Source organism: Urocitellus parryii, chromosome 3 (assembly GCF_045843805.1).
Source record: "Urocitellus parryii isolate mUroPar1 chromosome 3, mUroPar1.hap1, whole genome shotgun sequence".
In the NCBI taxonomy this organism is placed as follows: Eukaryota; Metazoa; Chordata; class Mammalia; order Rodentia; family Sciuridae; genus Urocitellus; species Urocitellus parryii.
Genome location: NC_135533.1, coordinates 6,702,159 through 6,716,433, shown reverse-complemented (window position 1 = coordinate 6,716,433; position 14,275 = coordinate 6,702,159). Strand labels below are relative to the sequence as shown.

Below are 14,275 nucleotides of genomic sequence, written 5' to 3'. Positions count from 1 at the left end.
CGCGGGCGGCGCCGCGCGGCCCTGCCTTCCCCGCGGGGCTCGCGCGCGGCCGTCGGGCCCCGGCCTGCTCGGGGCGCGCGGGCGCGGGGCCGCGGAGCCCGGGCGGCGGCGTCGGAGCGGGGCGCGCGGCTGTGCGGGCGGCCCGGCCGGCTGCGCCCCGGCCGCGAGCTGGGCCCCGGCCCTCAGCAGCGGCCCCCGGCCCGCGCGCCGCCCCTCTGCGGCCGCCGCTGCGACCCCGGCTCCGGCCCCGGCCCCGGCTGCGAGCTGCGCTGCCGTCCCGGCGCCTCTTCAGCAGGGGAGCTGCACAGCAGCTGCCATGTTGATACAAACTGCATCCTGGGAGGCATGTCCCTCTCAGGCCGTTTAAAGAGAAACACTCCGAGGCTCGTCGGAGGCTGCCGGAACCCAGACAGCTCCATCTACAGCCGGTAGGAGCGAACAGTGTCGAGCGAGCAGCCAGGCGGCGACGGACACGCCCTGAGCCGGGCCAGCCCGTCGTGGAGACCGGGCCGAGCCGCCGGGCCTCCCCCCGGGACCCCGGGCCTCTCACCTGGGGTCCTCCCGGCCGGGCACCCGCGGGCGAGGCGGGCGGCGCGCGGCGGGGCGGAATTCGGAGCGCGCAGCCCCGGCGACGTGCTGGGGTCTGGAGGCGGGTCGATTGGCTCCGACAGCCTTCCTCCCGCCGGCTCCTGCTCCCCTCACACCCCGGACCCGGGCCGTCCCCTTTCAAAACCTGCGCGCACAAAGGGATCTGAGGAAGCCGTCACACCAGAGAAAGCCCCGAGTTCATGTGACCAGCGCGGTGCAGCCCGGGTCCCCGGGCCGCGGGCTGCGGTTCCCAGGGTGGCGAGCCGGTGGGTGCTTTTGTGAAGCGCCCGAGGGTGGTTTTCCACACGAGGGGAGCGAATTCCTCCAGTCCTCGGGCGCCGGCCTGCCGGGGGCCAGACGGGGCACTCGGGAGGAAACTGAGGCCGAGAGGGAGCGACCCCAAGTGACGTTTCCGTCCCTCCTGTGAGTGCTTTCTAGCCAAGAGGGTCCCCAAAGGAGAGGCAGAGCTTCCCTGGCCTTGCTGGACAGGCTCACTTAGCGACGTTTATTGGGAGCCGAGTGGGGCAGGGACGGGGGGTGAAATGGGGCAGGGGAGGGGGGCATTAGCAGGTGCCCGGTTCCCCGCGGTGAATCCCCACTGGACCGCGCAAGGGAAGAAGGGGCAGAGCGTGTGCCCCCCTCACGAACCCCTGGGAGGTCAGGCGTGCAGCTGGCCTGGAGGGCCATGGGAGCAGACGGCCCCAGGCCACCGCTCAGAGCAGAGCGTCTCTAAAAACGGAAAGTTATGGATACTGATCAGGCCAGGCCACCCGCTCCGGTCCCCTCCCACCACACCGTGGCTTTATGCATTTCCTGTCACGTGTGCATCCACAGTTGCATGCTACTGATTTTGATGTTTTAAGATTTTAGGTGAATTATATTATTCAGTCCATATCTTGTTGCAACTTGCTCTTTTTGTGTGTGGATCATGGTGTTTTTGAGACAGAGTCATGTTTAACCAAGCCTATCTGGTTCTCTCATTTTAACCACTATATAGTATTTCACTGAGTACTTAAAACTCCTGTTTCCCCTGAGGGGAAGGAAGACAAACCTGCTGCCAGGAACTTCTGCACACATCTCACTCCACCGGCCCGGTTGGAAAATGTCCCCAGGAGAGGGACCTAGACATGAATTACTGGGTGACAGGAGCACCTTCAGCTTTCCCAGTCTTCCCAGAGGGCTCACAGGAGGTAGCTCCCACAGTAATACATGATCTGTTTTCTGGTCCTTGCCAACTCTTAGTGATGAGGGACTTAGATCATTTCCCAATTTAAGGAGTAGGAACCGGTAACTCATTATTTATTTATTTATTTATTTTTAAAATATTATTTTTTAGTTGTAGTTGGACATAATACCTTTATTTTATTTATTCATTTTTATGTGGCTAAGGATTGAATCCAGGGCTTTGCATGTGCTAGGCAAGCCCTCTACCGCTGAGCCACAACCCTAGCCTGATAACTCATTATTTTAATTTGCGTTTATAGTTGTATTTCCCCATCAAAGAAATTGAACATTTTCATATTTATGCTACTGACATTAAGTTTTCTTCCTCTGTGAATTTGTTCTTCACATCCTTTGCCTTTTTCTGTTGTAAGGCTTTTGTCTTACTGGTTTATAGAAGTTTTGTAAACAGTATAATCTGGATATTAATCCCATCACTGAACATTTAAGATAATTGTGGGAAGCCATTCTTGCACATGATTGGGCACCTCCCTGACTGGGTGTGAGGCGTTCTGGCCAAACTGTGTTGGAGCTAATCCCCACCCTCTCCAGGTGCAAGAGCTTGTCCATGTTGGGGGTGTGACTGACCATTGACCCTGAGACCAATCACTGACCCTGACCTTGGAATACTGCCCCCCTCTACCTTCATTGGATGGAATTTTCCCCTGAATTTCTTGTTCCCCAATAAAAGGCTACTCCCTGGCTTGCTCTCTCTCTCTCCTGCTAGTCCTGAGTAAGCCTTGCTGCTCCACCAGGTGGCTTGAGGCAGGAGCCAGAGGGGAGAGCCCTCTCGGACCTGGTCATAGAAAAAGGTAATTGAGTCTGTGTGTTTATTTGGATCTCACTAGTTAACTTCTATGCTATGAACCTCTTTAATGAAACCAGCGTGCTGGTCGAGAGGTGGAGATAATTGCTGATGTTATTTCATTTATTTTTTAAAATATACTTTTGTTTTTAATTGACACATAGTAATTGTGCATATTTGTAGGGTATAGTGTGACATTTCTATATATATGTAGACAATGTGTAATGATCAGATCAGGGTAATTGGCATATTGATCAGATCTTGATTGTTTCTTTGTGTTGGGAACATTTAAACTCCTCTCTACTAGCTATTTTGAAATGTTCAATTAACTGTGGTTGTCCACCATAGTTATCCTGCTCAGTTCTAGAACATTAGAAGTTATTCCTCCACAGATATGATTGCACTTAAATCTACCACCTTGCTAGTTATTTTCTGTGGGTTCCAAGTGTTTAATAATACTTTTTTCTCCATTTTGAGGGGGCCAGTTTTGAGGTTATTTTTGAGTAAGTCTATTTTTATGTTAATATTCTACTTCTTAAAGTTACAGTTCACTTATTACTTACATCTCTAAATGACTGCCCTAAGTTTTACAATATATGTATCCTTAATTTTTAACAGCGTACTTTACATCTGGTGCGATAACCTCACAATAGGTCATCCTTACCATCTTTTGTGCTATTGTTAGCACACATTGTAGGTTTATACAATTGTTCCTTGGTATCTTATGGGAGACTGGTTCCAGGACTCATGGAGGATCCCCAAATCTGCAGATATTTAAATCCCTTATATAAGATAGCATAATATTTGAATATAATCTATACAATCTTGCTATATATTTTATTTTATTTTATTTTTTTAAAGAGAGAGAGAGAGAGAATTTTTAATATTTATATTTTAGTTCTGGGCGGACACAACATCTTTGTTTGTATGTGGTGCTGAGGATCAAACCCGCGCCGCATGCATGCCAGGCGAGCGCACTACCGCTTGAGCCACATCCCCAGCCCCTTGCTATATATTTTATTTTATTTTATTTTTTAAAGAGAGAGTGAGAGAGGAGAGAGAGAGAGAGAATTTTTAATATTTATTTTTTAGTTCTCGGCGGACACAACATCTTTGTTGGTATGTGGTGCTGAGGATCGAACCCGGGCCGCACGCACGCCAGGCGAGCGCGCTACCGCTGAGCCACATCTCCAGCCCCCTTGCTATATATTTTAAATCAATACTAGATTACTTATGATCCTAAAACAATATGAATGTCGTATAAATAGTTACATAGTATTATTTAGGGGATAAGACAATAAAAAATGTCTATACAAGTTCATTGCAAGCATAAGTTTCCCCCTAAATATGTTGCCTTAGGGTGGTTGAATTCACAGATGCGGGACCCTTGAATACAGAGGCCAACTGTAGTCCCTGCCACCATCTGTAGTTTCAGTTACTTATGGTGAACTGTGGCTGAAAATATTAAGTGGAAAATTTCAGAAATAAACAGTTGCTAAGTTAAATTGCACACCATTCTGGGTAGTGTGATGAGATGCATCCCATGCAGGACCTGAATCATCCCTTTGTCCAGTGTATCCACACTGTATACACACCTCACCCTTTAGGCACTTAGTAGCCCTCTATCAGTTCGACTGTGGTATTGCAGTGCTTTGTTCAGGTAATCTTTATTTTATTTAGTAATGACCTCAAAGTGCTGGAGTAGTGATGCTGGCAATTTTATTAAAATATGTTGTTATCATTGCTTATTTTATTATTGTTGTTAATATCTTAATATACCTAATTTATAAATTAAAATTTATCACAGTTGTGTATGCATGATTAGGAAAATAGTATATACATAATTGTATCCATGGTTCTGTATCCACAAATTTAACTAATCTCAGGAAATGTTCTTTAAAAATCGCATCTGTACCTACCATGTACAGACTTTTTTTCCTTATCATTATCACCTAAACAGTAATGTACAACAACTGTTCATATAGTATTTACATTGTATTATGTATGACAAGTAATCCAGAGATGATTTAAAGTTTACAGGAGGGTGTACCTGGATTCTTCACAAACACTACTCCATTTCTTAGAAAGGGCTTGAACATTCTTGGATTTTGGGATCACAGCAAGGTCCTGGAACCAAAGCCCCTTGAGTTCTGAGGCACAACTGTGTGTGGTTCAGTACTATTTGAGGTTTCAGGCTTCCTCTGGGAGCCTTGGAGTGCATCCCCTGTGGACAAAGGGGCACTACTAAATGTGTCATAATCTCCACAAGACATTGTGGTTGTACACATGGCAAATATCTTTTCCCAGTTTCTCTCATGTCTTAATATTTTTCACAGTAATTGTTGCACAGTTTTTAAAAAATATATATTTTTTTTAGTTGTAGATGGACACAATGCCTTTATTTTATTTATTTATGTGTTTTGTATGTAGTGCTGAGGATCGAACCCAGTGTCTCACACATGTGAGGAACTGGTGATTGAACTGAGGGATGCTGAACCACTGAGCCATGAGCCACATGTCCTGCCTTTTTTGCTAAGTTATTGAGTTGCTAAGGCTGGCCTCAAACTTGTAATCCTCCCTTCTTAGGTTCCCAAGTTGCTGGGATTATAGGTGTATGCCACCATGCCTGGCTATACAAAATGTTTTTGAAAGAGAATGATAACTTAATGAATAAAATATAAAACAACACTGTTTTTTGGGGCAACCCCTACTATGATAAATTCATAACAAAGAATTCCACTCAATTACAGAATATTTATGTAGCATTAATGTGTAAATATGCAGTTGATAATTTGAGAGGGAAAATTTACCAAGAGTATACACAGCCATAGAAGTAAATTCATATTAAACATAGCACTCTATTAAATGAAACCCTGAGCAATAGAGAAAACCAAGCTGCTGAAAGTCGGGACTCAAGGGCATTGCTAAGTGCCCTTCAAATTTTTTAAATTGTTGAGGCTGGCTTTGAACTTGCAATCTTCCTGCCTCATCCTCCAAGCCGCTGGGATTACAGGTGTGTGCCACTGTGCCTGGTTGAGTATTGCACAAAATTTTAAAATTCTTAATCAAAGTATTATTTATATGCAGTTCAGTGCACTAATCTCAAATTTATAGGTCATCTAGCTTTGGCAAATGTAGTTTTGTAATCCGCATGGACAACCAAGACCTAAAACATTTCATCACTCAAGAAAGTTCCTTCCTGTTCCTTCCCCACCTGTGAGTCCATGTGCATATGTGAATCTGTGTTCTTCATGTAGGTTGCTCCTGCCTTCTTGTAAATGGGTGACGTCTTCTGGCCTACACATAGTGTTTGAGACTCAGCCATGTGTCCCGACTTTTAGCAGCTTGGTTTTACTCTACTGCTCAGGGTTTCATTTCATAGAGTGCTATGTTTAATATGAATTTACTTCTATGGCTGTGTATACTCTTGGTGTATTTTCCCTCTCAAGATTATCAACTGCATATTTACACATTAATGCTAGATAAACATTCTGTAATTGGCTAGATAGTAGGGTTTGCCTCAAAAAACAGTGTTGTTTTATATTTTCTTCATTAAATGATCATTCTCTTTTAAAAACATTTTGTATAGCCAGGTGTAGTGGCATACTCCTATAATTCCAGCAATTTGGGAGACTAAGAAGGGAGGATCACAAGTTTGAGGCCAGCCTTACCAACATAGCGAGACCTGTCTCAATATAAAAATTAAAAAGATGTGGTTCATTGATTAAGTGCCCCTGAGTTCAATCCCTAGTACCAAAAGTAAATAAAACATTTTGTATTTCGTGTGTCATTTTATTATTTAGTTCTAATTTTATCACATTGTGATTTTAAAAGGTAGTCTGAATAAAATGGGTTATTTGGAATTTGTTCTGATTTGCTTCTTAGCCAGTTTTTGTAAATACTTGAAAACAACAAAAAATTGATTTGGATAATACTAGTTAAATGTGTGCCCTTCAAATTTTTTTATATCCTTACTAATTTCTGGTAGTTTGATCAATTAGTGAGAGGTATGTGAAAATCTTCCTCTTTTCATTTTTCCCCCCTCTTAATTCAGCCAGTTTTATTTTTTTTGAGGTCATGCTATTAGATACTTATACTATTTTCTTTTTCTCAAAAAGATGACCCTTTTAACTGGGTGGTGTTTTGGCATTAGAGCCTGCTTGTCCAGTCATTAGTGCTCTACCTTTCTTTTGGCTAGTGTTGCGGGTTTGCCGCTCTACCGGCACCTGCACCATCCCATTACTAACTGTGAAGTATTTTGTATCCTTAGTTTTTAGGTCTATCTCTTATAACAGCACATGACAGGATAACAAGAATTTTTCCTCCTTATTTGGGAATCAAGACTGAGGACAAAAAAGGTGAGGCACCCCACATTTTAATTTCATGTGGCCAGAGGATTTGGGACAGACTCATCAAGAGGCACCACCTCAGGAGGGCCAACTACTGTCCTTGTCCCATCACATGTATAGGGAAGACTTGGTCTGATTTTATGGAGCCCAAGAGACAGCCTGTGGTCCTTTATAGTCTCTCTAGTACAGGGGAGAAGCAGAAGGCCCTTGGTGGGTGTCCCTCAGGCCATGAAAACTGATGGGAAGAGATTTCTGAGGAGTAGCCCCGCCAAGTGGGGAGAAGTCGCCAAGTGGGGAGAAGTCGTGGCTGTCCCCACCCCATTTCAGTTCTCAACTCCCGGTGGTGCAGCAGAATGACTACCTAGCCTTCTTGCAGAGCAGCAGAGGTTGGAGGGAAGGTGGAGCTCTGAGGCTACCCACATGGCCACAGGACAGATGCCTTCTCCAGAAAGAGTGAGGGGCAGAAATTTCCAGCTACTTCTCTTGGATTCTGGACATTTGCATTTTGACAATTCCAGCTGGATACACTGTACTAGCAGGTGTCCATAATCACAGGTGGAGCCAAGCTGAATGGAGGTCCTGTGTCAACAGATGTGTGTCCTCTGCCTCCTTTATAAACCTGAAACCAGAAGCAAGGCTCTGTAAGGGACTTGACTGGAGTGAAGGAAGTGAGGGAAGAGGGTAGGGCTTGAGGAGTAGGCTCCTGCTGGCTCCACCCAGCTGCTCACAGCTGGACAGATGCAGCTTGAATTGGAGACAGGGACACGCGGCTCTGAATGTTGTTATAATTAGCAATGAGACTGCAATAATTAGCAATGAGACTGCAAAAAGACTTTTCTGATAGTAGAAATTGATGAAATATATTAGAATTTCAACAGGATGTCATTATGGTGCTGAATAGCTAGTGAGAAAGGAAGGGTTAACACAATTGTAGGACAGTCACTGCAGAAAGGAAAATGATTTTGTGTTTATGCACCAATGAATTAAACCTCCTAAAACTTAAAAGCACAGAGGTGAATTTTTGTTTCATCTTATAATCTGACAATTTGTTCTTCAACCAGAAAGCTTCACATTTCTTTGTATTTATAGTGAATATAGATATGTTTGGATTTTTGTATCATGTTATTTTGTTTTTCTTTCTTTGCTTCTTTCCTCTGCTCCCTTTCATTAGATTAAGGCTTTTTTTTTTTTTAAACATTTCTTTAGGGCTGGGGATGTGGCTCAAGCGGTAGCGCGCTCGCCTGGCATGCGTGCGTCCCGGGTTCGATCCTCAGCACCACATACCAACAAAGATGTTGTGTCCGCCGAGAACTAAAAAATAAATAATAAAAATTCTCTCTCTCTCTCTCTCTCTCTCTCCCTCCCTCCCTCCCTCCCTCCCTCCCTCCTCTCTCACTTTCTTTAAAAAACAAAAAACATTTCTTTAGTTGTAGTTGGTCACAATACCTTTATTTCATTCATCTATTTTTATGTGGTACTTGGGATCTGAGGATCACACCCAGGGCCTCACCCATGCTAGGTAAGTGCTCCATTGCTGAGCCACAACCCCAGCCTGTAAGCTTTCTTTATTCATCTTTTCTATCTCTGCCAGGAGCCATTCTACTTCTATTTAGTGATGTTAATGAGCATCTTAAACATACACATTTGACTTGCAAAGTCTAAGTGAAATTGACCTCTCTGTTCTTCTCTTTGAAATCACAAAGACTATAGAATGCTTTTATTTAAATCATACTCTATCCTCCTGTGGATTATGGTTGCTTAGTATTTTATTTTTGTGTTTTCTTTCTTTTTTTTTTTAATATTTATTTATTTATTAGTTATTGGCGGACACAACATCTTTGTTTGTATGTGGTGCTGAGGATCGAACCCGGGCCGCACGCATGCCAGGCGAGCGCGCTACCTCTTGAGCCACATCCCCAGCCCAATTTTTGTGTTTTCTACTCATTAAATTTATCTTTGTTATTGTTTTATAAATCAAGTGCGTGTTAAGGTTTATCCTTTTCCCCAGTTGTTTTTTTCCAGTTAGTGTCTATGAATGGTGCATTCTGAGTTTTCATTTTCTGAAAACATCTTAGTTTCATTTTGTTGTTGCATGATAGTTGATCAGGGTATAAAATCTAGGTTGACAGTTATTTTCCCTTACTCCTTCATAGGCATTTGTCCATTGTCATCTGATGTCTGTTTTTATCACAGCAGAGTCTATTGTTAACCTAATACTTTTCTTCTGATGTCTGTTTATCGTTTTCTCTAGCTGCTTTTAGGATTTCCTCTTTGTTTTTGGTGTACTATAGTTTCACATATTTTTATGTGTAGATTTACTTTTATTTATCTTATTCAGGACATTTACATTTTGAGTTTGAGGATTTATATCTTTTATCCATTCTTGAAACTTGTTAGTCATTCTTTTAAAAACATTTCTTTTCTCCTAATTTCCTAATCACTTTCTAGTTAAGAACATCTGATTTGATAGACTTATGGTAAGTGTTCCTGGTCTATGATTATAACATATCAGGTTCCCACCCATTGTTTTCTTTCTCTGTACTTCATTCTGGGTACTTTTTTCATCTATCTTTGATTTAATTACAATCAGACCTCTGTATTTGTGGATTTGGATATAAAATATTTGAAGAAAATTGCATCTGTACTGAATATATACAAACTGTTTTCCTTGTCATTGTTCCTTTAAAAATATACCATAACAACTATTTGTATAGTATTTACTTTGTATTATACATTATAAGCAATCAAGACGATTTCAAGTACACAGGAGGATGTGCACAATTTGTATGTAAATACTGTGTTGTTTTATATAAGGCACTTAATCATCTGAGGGTTTGGTATGGGGGTTCGTTGGGCTTCCCAGTGGGTACCAATGGACAGCCATAATTATTTTTCAACTGTATCTGGTTATGTTGTTTAACCAGGCCAGTAAGTTTTTTTTTTTGTTTTTTAACCGTTTTTTTTTTTTTTTTTCAGTAATGTTACTTTTTTTTTTTTTTTTTGGTACTGGGGATTGAACCCAGGGGCACTGTACCACTGAGACACATCCCCAGCCCTTTTAAAAAACATTTTATTTAGAGATAGGGTCTCACTAAGTTGCTGAGGCTGGCTTTGAATTCTTGATCCTCCTGCCTCAGCCTCCTGAGCTGCTTCGATTATAGGCATGTGCCACTGCACCTGGAGACTTTCCTTTTATTTCTGGGATTTTCACTGGTTCTTTTTCAAATGGCACTCTCTTTTTCACAGTATCTTGACTTTTCTTAAGGTTTGGTCATTTCAACTAACTGTGCTTTTTCCATGTTGCTTCTACCACTTCATGCCTCTTGTTAGATTTATACAGTATAAACATATTCATGTTCTGTCTGTTCTCTTTGGGAGTAGCTTTACATGAGTTTGAGTTCTTGGATTTGTAATCCTGCATTTGTCTTTTCATTAATAGTGGGTTGTTTCCTGTGGTTGTGTGGTGTGTGATTGTGAGTTTGTGTGGAGCAGGGCTTGTGGTCTGGATTGTGGGATGGTTCCTCCTGGTTTTGAGTTTGCTTCAGCCGGAAACCTCAAGTGCTATTATTGGCTTCTATACAATTTTTATGCCAATTTATCAGCCCTGTGGATAATGTAAATTTGAACCCAAACCTGAGGTACTAGCTGTGGCCTTGAGTTCTCAAGGAAGACATGGCCCCCACCACGGCCAGTGCCCAGTGCCTGGTTCCCAATCTCAGACAGGCAGGCTTTTGTCATCTGTGGCAGCTGTGCAGTCACACCGATTGGATCTTAATCCAGGCATTGGGTATTTGGCTGCAGAGTGCAGGTGGCCACAGTCTGGGAAATGCTTCAGTTTTCATGCTCTTTTTGTGCAGCGCTAGCCAAGGACTGAGTGGCTAGAGGCCCGAGGCTTGGTCATTGATGCCCAACATAGGAATCCCCGCCCATGGGCAGTATTTGCCCTAGAATTTCGTCTGGTGGCTGCAGCTTTGCCAGGTGGCTGCTTCCTTGCCTCTTTCCTTTCACAGATATTATGGCTGGAGATTTGGCCTGCGATCCTGCTTCCTCCTCTTGTTATCTTCCACAACATCATTCCCGACACATTTGCACTTCAGACTGTCTCAGCATCTGCTTCCAGGAGGACCCAACTTCAAATTTTCTTTTTGGCATTGGGATGTGTGCTTCTGAACCTGCATTTGCTGACCAAGAGGACATCCAGGGCTTTATCTTAGGTGCCCATGGCCTGTATGCCCTTCTTACCCCACCCCAGTTGGGCACAGTAGTTACTTATATTTACAACGTGGGCCTACAGTTTGTCTTCATTTTGGGCACATAGGTTTTCCCTTTGTTTTCTTTTTATTTTTGTATTTAATTTGCTTAGTAAATCCTATCCATAATTTACAGATGTTTGTATCAGGAGTGTTTGAGTCATATCATCCACAGATTTTGTATTTATTACATTTTTTGGGGGGGGGGGTACTGGGATTGAACTCAGGGGCACTCAACTACTGAGCCACATCCCCAACCCTATTTTGTATTTTATTTAGAGACAGGGTTTCACTGCGTTGCTTAGTGCCTCGCTAAATTGCTGAGGCTGGCTTTGAATTTGCCATCCATCCTTCTGTCTCAGCCTCTCGAGTTGCTGAGATTACAGGCGTTCACCACTGCGACGGACTTTGGCTAAAATTTTTATGAAACAGAAATTATTTAAGTGTATATAGTTAATGTCTAAAATGTGCTTTCAATGTTGGTAAATAGTTAGGTATAAACCATTTAATACTCTGGGTTAAAAGAAATTTGACAATTAAAACAAAATCAGGGACTCCACCATATATCTGCCAATGAATAAAGGTCTCCTTATGAATTTTAAGCCCTGTGCCTCATGTTTAAACAGATTACTTTTACAGACATATGCAAAGTAAAGGAGGGTCTGGCAAGTCAACAGTTGGAGTCTGAGTAGGACTCAGGGGAGTGGGAAAAGCAGGGGAGGTGTCAGTTTCATGTGCAGAGATCAAGGGACCTGGGTGGTGCTTTGAACTAAGACCTGTGGGAAGTGGACTGTGCCAGTTGGGCAAGGGTTAAGGGTAGGGTGGACATTGTCTGCAGTGGGAACAGCACATGCAAAGGCAGGGAACAGCATGGTGCTCAGGGGAGAGCTGGTGGTTGCAATTGTGTAGAGTGAGATGCACATGGAGAGTGGAAAGGAAGAACCAGGAAGGAGCCCCTATGAGGGGTTGGATGTGCTGTGCTGAAGTTTGGATCTTTTTTTTTTTTAGAGAGAGAGAATTTTAATATTTTACTTTATTTTTTTTAGTTATCGGCGGACACAACATCTTTGTTTGTATGTGGTGCTGAGGATCGAACCTGGGCCGCACGCATGCCAGGCGAGCGCGCTACCGCTGAGCCACATCCCCAGCCCCTGAAGTTTGGATCTTAACCAGCAGGTGACGGAGATTTCTTGGAGGCCTTTAAATCAGAGAGCAATAGTGATGTGATTTCCTAGTTAGAAAGGTTACCCTGTGGCAGTGTGAAAGATGAATTGGGGGATCAAGGGGATAGAGCAATAGACTTGAGGATTTTCCAAGGCCTCCCGCAAACCTTCAGTGATGTGGAAGAATGTCCAACGGAGGATGGAGAAGAATCATAGCTGAAAGTGGCCAGGACGATCTTTAGAGATCTTGATGCTATTGAAAGGGGTGGAGTGTGGCTTGACCGTCTTGTCTCAATCCATCTGTGAATGTGACAATGGTGAAGTGCTGTCACCTAACAATGGGAAGAATGAGAAGGGATGGGGCCATCTTTGGAGGCATCAGGAATAAGAGAACAAAATTGTAAGAAACTGAAGGTAGATGTTAAGAGAAGGCAGGCAGCAGATAAGTATCTTTTGATAGATAACAGAGGGTTGCTGAGACAAGGAATGACTGGGAGTCCCCACAGATGTCACTGAATCCCCAGAGCCTGTGAATGTGTTACCTCACATAGCAGAATGGAGTTTGCAGATGTGGTTATGTTAGGCCAGGGATGTGGCTCAGTGTTTGCTTAGCATCCCCCTCTCCCCCAGGAAAAACTAGGATCTTGAGAGGGAGAGATTATTTTGGCAGGATCAATGTAATCAAAAGGTCTTTATGAGAGGGAGGCAAAGTCAGAAAAAGGGGATGAGGCAAGGCAAGCAGAAGTTGTTGTGGTTCCCTTTGGAGGAAGGGGCCATGAGCTAAGGGATGCAGGTGGCTTTGAAAAGTTGGAAAACATGAGGATGCAGATTCTCCCATGGAGACTCTAGCAGGAATACAGCTTTACTGACACCTCTATTTTTAGCTCCAAAAGACTCAGTTGGACTTCTGACCTCTGGAACCACAAGACATTTGGGTGACTGTGGCAGTTTAACAGCAGGGGCGGATGGACCCAGGAAGAATGGCTGTGCTCTGGGCTGGCGGTCCCCATGGTGGGGCAGTACAGTCCCTCCTGGAAAGGCCTGATCTCCCACCTCCTCCTGGATGTCTGAAGTTCTGATGTGGTGAGGTGAACCCAAACCCAAGACTGAGGATTCCATTTGGGAACCAAGACCAGGGCTTCTGGGCATGACATTGATTCCTGCACCTGGAGAGTGGTGAGGGTGTGAGGAGCAAGGCAGACTTGGAGGGCAAGCCCCAGCCGGCCCAAGCACAGGGCATGTCCAACAAGGGAGTTGGGCCAGGAGAGGGGTCCGGCTGGTATAACCCCGCTCCACCATGGCTGGAAGGGCCATCATGTTTGCATCTGACTCTTGCACAAAAATGAAAGAAAAGTTTGTCTCAGCAACCCTCTGTTATCTATCAAACTTTTTTTTTTTCTTAAAAAAAAAAAAACACACAACTATGGGGCTGAGGCTGTAGCTTGCCTGGCATGTGTGAAACACTGGGTTCAATCCTTAGCACCACATAAAAACTAAACAATAAAGGCATGCTGTCCGACTACCACTATACAAACAAAACAAAAAACTATGACCAAAATGAAAAAGACCAAAGACAGGAGACAAGATGTTAACAAGTCTGGTCGGTAGGAGCCTGAGTTAAGTGCCACTTAGAGGGACTTTATTCTGAGACTACGATTATACCATAGGCACACTACTTGTCCTTTGCCTCCCACCCAGCCAAGAAAAGAAGAGGACAAAATAGCCAACATCTATTTCTTTGATATTCTGCATCTTTCCTCCTAGACTTATTTGCATGTATAATGTCAAATTAAACTAAATTGCATAAGCCATGTTTATTTTCTGATGCAGTGTGATTTGATTGTCCTCCCAATGCCAGTTTATCTCCAAGGGATCAAATTTCTCGCGGACCTCCCATTC

At 43.7% G+C, this 14,275-nt stretch overlaps 1 long non-coding RNA gene across 2 annotated transcripts; it reads left to right on the top strand.

The window, feature by feature from the left end:
• Positions 1–495: 495 nt before the first annotated feature.
• LOC144253956 (uncharacterized) lies at positions 496–14,193 on the top strand. 2 transcript variants are annotated; one of them, XR_013343384.1, is made up of 3 exons: positions 496–854; positions 12,260–12,389; positions 13,261–14,193. It is a non-coding gene; the product is annotated as an uncharacterized LOC144253956 (long non-coding RNA). The 2 variants fall into 2 exon arrangements; XR_013343383.1 differs by having other exon boundaries at positions 496–1,011.
• Positions 14,194–14,275: the final 82 nt, after the last annotated feature.